The 6000-nt window shown below is 38.7% G+C and overlaps 1 protein-coding gene across 2 annotated transcripts in view; it reads right to left on the reverse strand.

Annotated features, from left to right (window-relative positions):
* Positions 1 to 5587, reverse strand: part of LOC121521024 (tyrosine-protein phosphatase non-receptor type 14-like) — a 63763-nt gene extending 58176 nt beyond the window's left edge. For both annotated transcript variants that reach the window (XM_041804726.1, XM_041804727.1), the window contains exon 1: positions 5185 to 5587. The gene's annotated coding sequence lies outside the window, so the exon portion shown is untranslated. The remainder of the gene's footprint in view (positions 1 to 5184) is intronic.
* Between the last annotated feature and the right edge of the window lie 413 nt (positions 5588 to 6000).

Below are 6000 nucleotides of genomic sequence, written 5' to 3' on the forward strand. Positions count from 1 at the left end.
CGTCAGTACAAGGCCAAATACACTCCTCACTCACTTACAGTACTAAACTTGGTATTACATGATATCAAAAATAATTCTAACTTTGTTTCACTACTGTCATATGTTTATTTTCACTTCAAAATGGCTCATGTTAGGATTAAACTGTGTGTCAACTAATAACAACAACATAATCTTAAGGAACCATTTTACCAAGGGCCTATAGAGATTACACTTATGTTAGACAGGGGTTCCACTACATGTAATTGATCATGGCGCACCGCTATGCCAAAATAAACGCCGCCATGCCTTCAGAATTATGATCTTTTTTCAGATCTTAACAATGTAAATTATATTGTATGAATGGATCCATATAAACACATAGTCTATATTTGCGCATATTTATATACCTTAAGAGTTTGAAATTGTAATCATGAAATGTGACACTGCTCTTTAAGTAACTTAATTTTGAATAATGAACAGCGGAGTCTCAACATCCTGTCTGTCGTCACACACAGACGGCTGATAATTTACTTTTGCTGAGTTTAGTACTCCCCCGGATTATAATCCGATGACTAGCGGTAAACTTGAGTAGATACAGTGTTTAACAAATTTACTAGACCACTCAAAGTAAGGTTTATGCCACAGCTGCCCTAAATTAACAGCATTGGTAATTACCAAAATCATTTTTTATGTTTCTGCAGTGGTTAGTACACCAATATGTAGAAGCTCTTTAACTGAAGTGATATTTTTAACGCTAAAATATAATTATTATTATTATCCATGAATTTTCAAATTTACTGATTTACAAAAAAATGAAGAAATAGTTAAACACATTTATATTTCTTGATCAATATGTCAAATTATAGTTATTTACTTGCATTCCTGAAGAGAAAAATGAGTTTTAGTGGTTGAATGTTATGCTTGATTAATTTCTGACTTCTCAGAGAAGGCCAGAGAGCCGGCTCAAATTTGGGTGGATTCAGTTTGAAATCCCTCATTCCTGTTCAAAATGGTAAAACGCTGAGAGCTCACTGAAAATGAAAGAGTCCGCATTAAAGCACCTCATGATGCTGGATGGTCTCTGAGTCAAATATGACAGGTGGTCTAATAAATTTGTTAAGCACTGTACATTCATCATCAGCCAGGTGTCATGATGGAGATGAGATGCTAGCGAACTAAAAATAGCTCTTTGTCGTAAAAACTCAGGCGGAACTTTAGTTCTGTTTCTGTTACGACACGAGACTAGATAAAAACAACAGCAATGGACTGTCAGGCGTTCATCTAATTCATGATGTTTCCCCACTTTGCGTTCTAAATGTCTGCTAAAAGAGAAGAGAAGAAGGAAAAGCGGGAACTGCAATCACAGGGAGAGAGGAGCAGTTGGGTGTGTGTCTGTGTATGTGTGAAAGAGGAGAGATAGTTTGTGTGTCCATCCTTTTATTATAGGCCAGCCATTACCACAGACAGGAAGTGACCAACGTAGTGGACAGCTTCACTCATAGTGAAGTAGTGTTAAACAACAAAACCAAATATAGTTCACCAAAAACATGGGCAAAGGAATCCAAGCAGTGATCACTGTACAACGGGCAACATCTAAACACATCTTAACACTCTGCCCAAGGGTATGTTGGGAAAACTCTATCCCCACACATCTGAAATGGCAGTAGGCAGAGCTTATATCAATTTACTCTTTAAAGAGATGGACTAACACTCATGGATCAACACTGTCAAACAACTCTGAAGACTATTTAACTCAGAATGGAGTTAAGATTATACTTCAAGAGTTAAAATAAGCTCTGAAATGTTTAACACTGAAAATTAACACTACAGTTTTTGCGGAGAACAGGCAGCAGCCAACTTCCATTTATCCGAGAATTATTTGAATTACTATCCATTATAGGGCTGTCACAATACCGGATTAAAAATCTCTTATATAATAATAGTAAAACTTAAAACTGTATTGACTGTTTTAACAGAAGCCATAAAACCCAGTACTGTTTAATATCGTGTGGTTGATTACCAAAATCCCAAGCAAGCATTGGGAATGTTTTGGTATCAAAACATCACCAGTTATTTGCCCAATTTAGGCTGGCTTCACACAAGACAATTTGCCGACACCCCTGATGATTTGACTGTTGGAGTCAGAGCCACCTTGATCCTAAGCCGTAAATATTTATCATGTTTGATATTCATGATTCCACGCCAGGCCGCTTTCAAGAAATACTCACAACAGTCTAAGCGAAGGACCAGGTAGTGTCACCAATCAGATGTTGCATATTTTTAAAAACATGCAAACATAAATGAGCCTTTCCTGACACAGCTATGCTGTATTCTTAGCCAGGACTTCACCCATATTTTTCAATCAGCACAGCCAGCTGAGGACTTTAATTCTAACATTTATTTAACATGGACACACAGTAACGTTGATGCTGTGACATTTAATCTTGCACAAGTCTCAGATGCACTGCTGTGTTTATAGCAAAGTGCTAAATTCAACACCTGTCCACGGGAGGCTTTTAGATGTTAAGGATAGAAATAAAGGAAAATGAAAAAAGAGCAGAGATACCTGACATTTTGTGACAAATTCACCAAACATAGAAGGAGACAGAGCTTGTAAACATTTTCTTTGAAAGTCTGATCGTGCAGGCTTCTGCCAGGTCTCATTTCTCTGGAATCACCACTGAAACAAACAGCAGGTGTGTGGTCTCATGTACTTGCTGAATCATGCAGTGTGTGCTTTTGGGAAATTATAATGTCAAAAATCTGATACAACTGTCATGTCAGTTGTCTTCCACGTTTTAAAAATCTGTTAGGATACGAAAATGTTCTCGTGTGTGGCCTGCCTTAGACAGCGTTCAGGAGTGCGGCTACAACTTCTGATGGGTTCATTTTTCTCAAATGCACTCATCTTATGAGCCAGATGTTATTTTTCAAAGTTTCAGTACTTTTTAATTCTAATGATCTTAAAATAGGAGAAACTGTGCTGTTTTTTAAACGCATGCTATTAAAAAGAACTGAAGATATTTACAGCTTTAATCCATTATAAACTAACTTCAAAAATACCCAGCATCCTGTGAGCTATGATGCTCTGCTGAATGAGCTGAAGAGTGCTGAGAGCGCTGTAAACCAGCGGTCATCAACTACATTTGTACATGGGCCAGATTTTGTTTTGACAGACACTGTGGGGGCCAGACTTTCAAATGAACAACATCAAATATATATTTGGGTCTAATTAACATATTGTTGTTGTATTAATAATTGTAATGATGGCTGACAGGTGGATTTCTGCAAAAATGGGTCAATGAAACTGATAAACCTGTTTCAAGATTGATCATTTTGGGGTTGATTTAATAGCTATAGGGATATAAAGACAAAGGAGTCCCTTAAAACCATATGTTCTTATGTGTCTATTTTAGCATAGATGTTTAACAGTTAAGTTTCATATGGGAACATCAGAAATATGTTGAATGCTGATATATATGATGATCAGTATCAGCCTGATGATATCAGTGTAAAATATGCCAGTCAGACTCAAGCTTAAATGAAGAAATAGATGTTCCTTTTTTATAAAGGACTAAAGATCAGAGAAATATCAAATCAATTACAAATCAACTAACAATTTCAAGAGTTAATATCCTCTACCACTAAAAACTCAATTTAAAAAAAGGATTTAAGAGCAGACTTAATCTCCAATCTTCATCACTGATTACGTTCTCTTATTTTGCATCAAAACAACCAGAATCATTCCCATTTCAAAGCAAAGACTGAGACCTTGGCTCTTGTTTTTGTCCTTTTCATGCTGCCACTGCACCGCTGCTTTTCTGCAGAGTAACACAAGAACCACAGGATGAGTCTGAAAGACTTCCGAGCATTTCTTAGCCCTCACTTAAACTGCTACAACAACTTCTCTTCCCCTCCTCTCCCTCTCTGTTTAACACAGCGTGAGCACTGACCAAAATTACAGGTGTGTTTGTCCCGCGTGGCAGTTTAAATGGCCTTCAGACTCAAATGACCACTGGCTACACAAACAATAGCCACTTTCCCCTTTACGTGCAAAGGCTTGAATCATGCTGTAAACAGCTATTACAATGGTACCATGTTGACATTAAAGTGAGCATGCCTTTTGCTCTTAACATTTCAGGAGCATCTAAAAAGTATGCTTTGTTTGAAGTACTGCAGAAAAACTTGAAGTGGATACAAAAGTCCACTAGTGTGGTCAGTATAGTAATGGTAGTTTACTTTTCTAATTAAGAAGTGATAAAGGATGAAATATGGGCAGTACGACTCAAGCTTTAACTCCTTTAAATCTTCTACCAGTGTTTAAAAAGTGCTGTGTACTTGAAGGCCACTTGCTTAGGCACCATATAATTTAAACAGCATGCCTCTGGGCTTATAAAGACAGCCAGATGTGTGTGTATATATGAGTGTATGGCCTACGCCTCCTGCAGCTATGCTATATTTGCCTTTACAGAACTCTCCCCCCTTTTTTTTACAGTAATGCTGGCAGTCCAAGGTGCGAGTCCAGACACATCTTTTACACACTCTGACACAAACATGCATGCACAGAGAAGGAGGCTGCAGGAGGAGTGTGAGAAAAACAACTGGAAAACAAAGTGTGAGCATAGCATGCGCAGTGTCATCAGAAGCATGGCCACAAAAATCACAGTCAGGTTGTTTTCAGTGCAGAAATGCCATCTTAGTGTGCAAAAAGAGAGCAGGATATGGACGATTCATGTGCCATTTGCCTCCTTAAAGATGCCTAACCTGCGTCCTAAAAGGAGTCTTGCGGAGGGGGGGGGGGGTCTACAAAGTGTCTCAAGCAAATGTAGAAATGTTATTCCAGAATTACATCACTGACTTTGGTTAGTGTTGCTTTGATTGGAGGTTAAGCTGGCCATTTAACTATCGTATCAATTTACTGCCTTCAGTAGTCCTAGGAAGTGTAGATGAGGAGGTGGGCCTCTGTTTGCGTTTTAATGTGTGTATTAGGTGGAGGAAGCGGGTAAGGGGGGCTACAATGAAAATATTTGGGATCCCCTGTCTGCCCTACGTGGCCGAGCCATTTGGCCTACATTTTAGCACAGATGCTAAGACTTTTATAGCCGTTTTCTCCTCGTTCAGTTAAGTCATGGCGGTTTGGAAACAAGTAAAAGTGCAAAATAAAGTTCTTGTTGGAGTTTTTCCCCTTTTTTCTGCAGAACTCACCGTCGATGCTGCGCTACATGCCTTTCTGCTCCCCGCGAGAGAAAGTCCTCTTTACTCGACGGTGTTGAACCTCACAGCAGAAACGTAATCCTCATTTAGGTTTTCTCCTCTTCTATACGTTTAGCTCCCTTTTGGAAAACAAAATCTCGACTGTGAATTCACATGAGCGCAACTTTCTGAACAGAAAAGTCGCGAGCTCAGTCGTGGCTGCTGCTGCTTCAACTGTCGATATTTTCAAAAGTATAAGGAGTTTTCCGCACAGCACAAAAACTGTGAAAATAGTCACAAAGGTTCCCAAACTTGGCCGTGGAATAAATATGACGAGGTCTTCTCTCGCTGGGACTCTGGGTATGTTTATAGTAGTGGTCCCTCTGGTCCAATGGAGGTGTTCAGGACAGTGGGAGAAGGGGAGCAGATGATGCATTCACAGGCAGCGGAGAAGATTGGAATCACGAGGGTTACGCCGAAACGTCCAATTAGGAGGTTTAGTTTACGACCAATCAGGACAATGCAGGGTCGCGAGAGAAATTCAAAAGCTCTACAGATGAAAAGTAATATTTAGAGCTGTCAAGGTTACCGATATTAATCCCGATTAATCACAGGATTTATATATGTAATTGTGATTAATTACACTACTCTCTGATCCAAAAATTCTATAATTTTTGCATTCTGAACGGTTTTTTGTGTCATTTTGGGTTTCCTACTGTATTAAACTGAGGGTGATTGACTTCCTGTTTGTATATAGACCTGCTTTATATTGAATATTATGACATAAACTTAACCATGGAAGAAAGAACCTGTTATGGATTGAAAAAG

The sequence above is a fragment of the Cheilinus undulatus genome, linkage group 14 (assembly GCF_018320785.1).
Source record: "Cheilinus undulatus linkage group 14, ASM1832078v1, whole genome shotgun sequence".
NCBI classification, from domain to species: domain Eukaryota; kingdom Metazoa; phylum Chordata; class Actinopteri; order Labriformes; family Labridae; genus Cheilinus; species Cheilinus undulatus.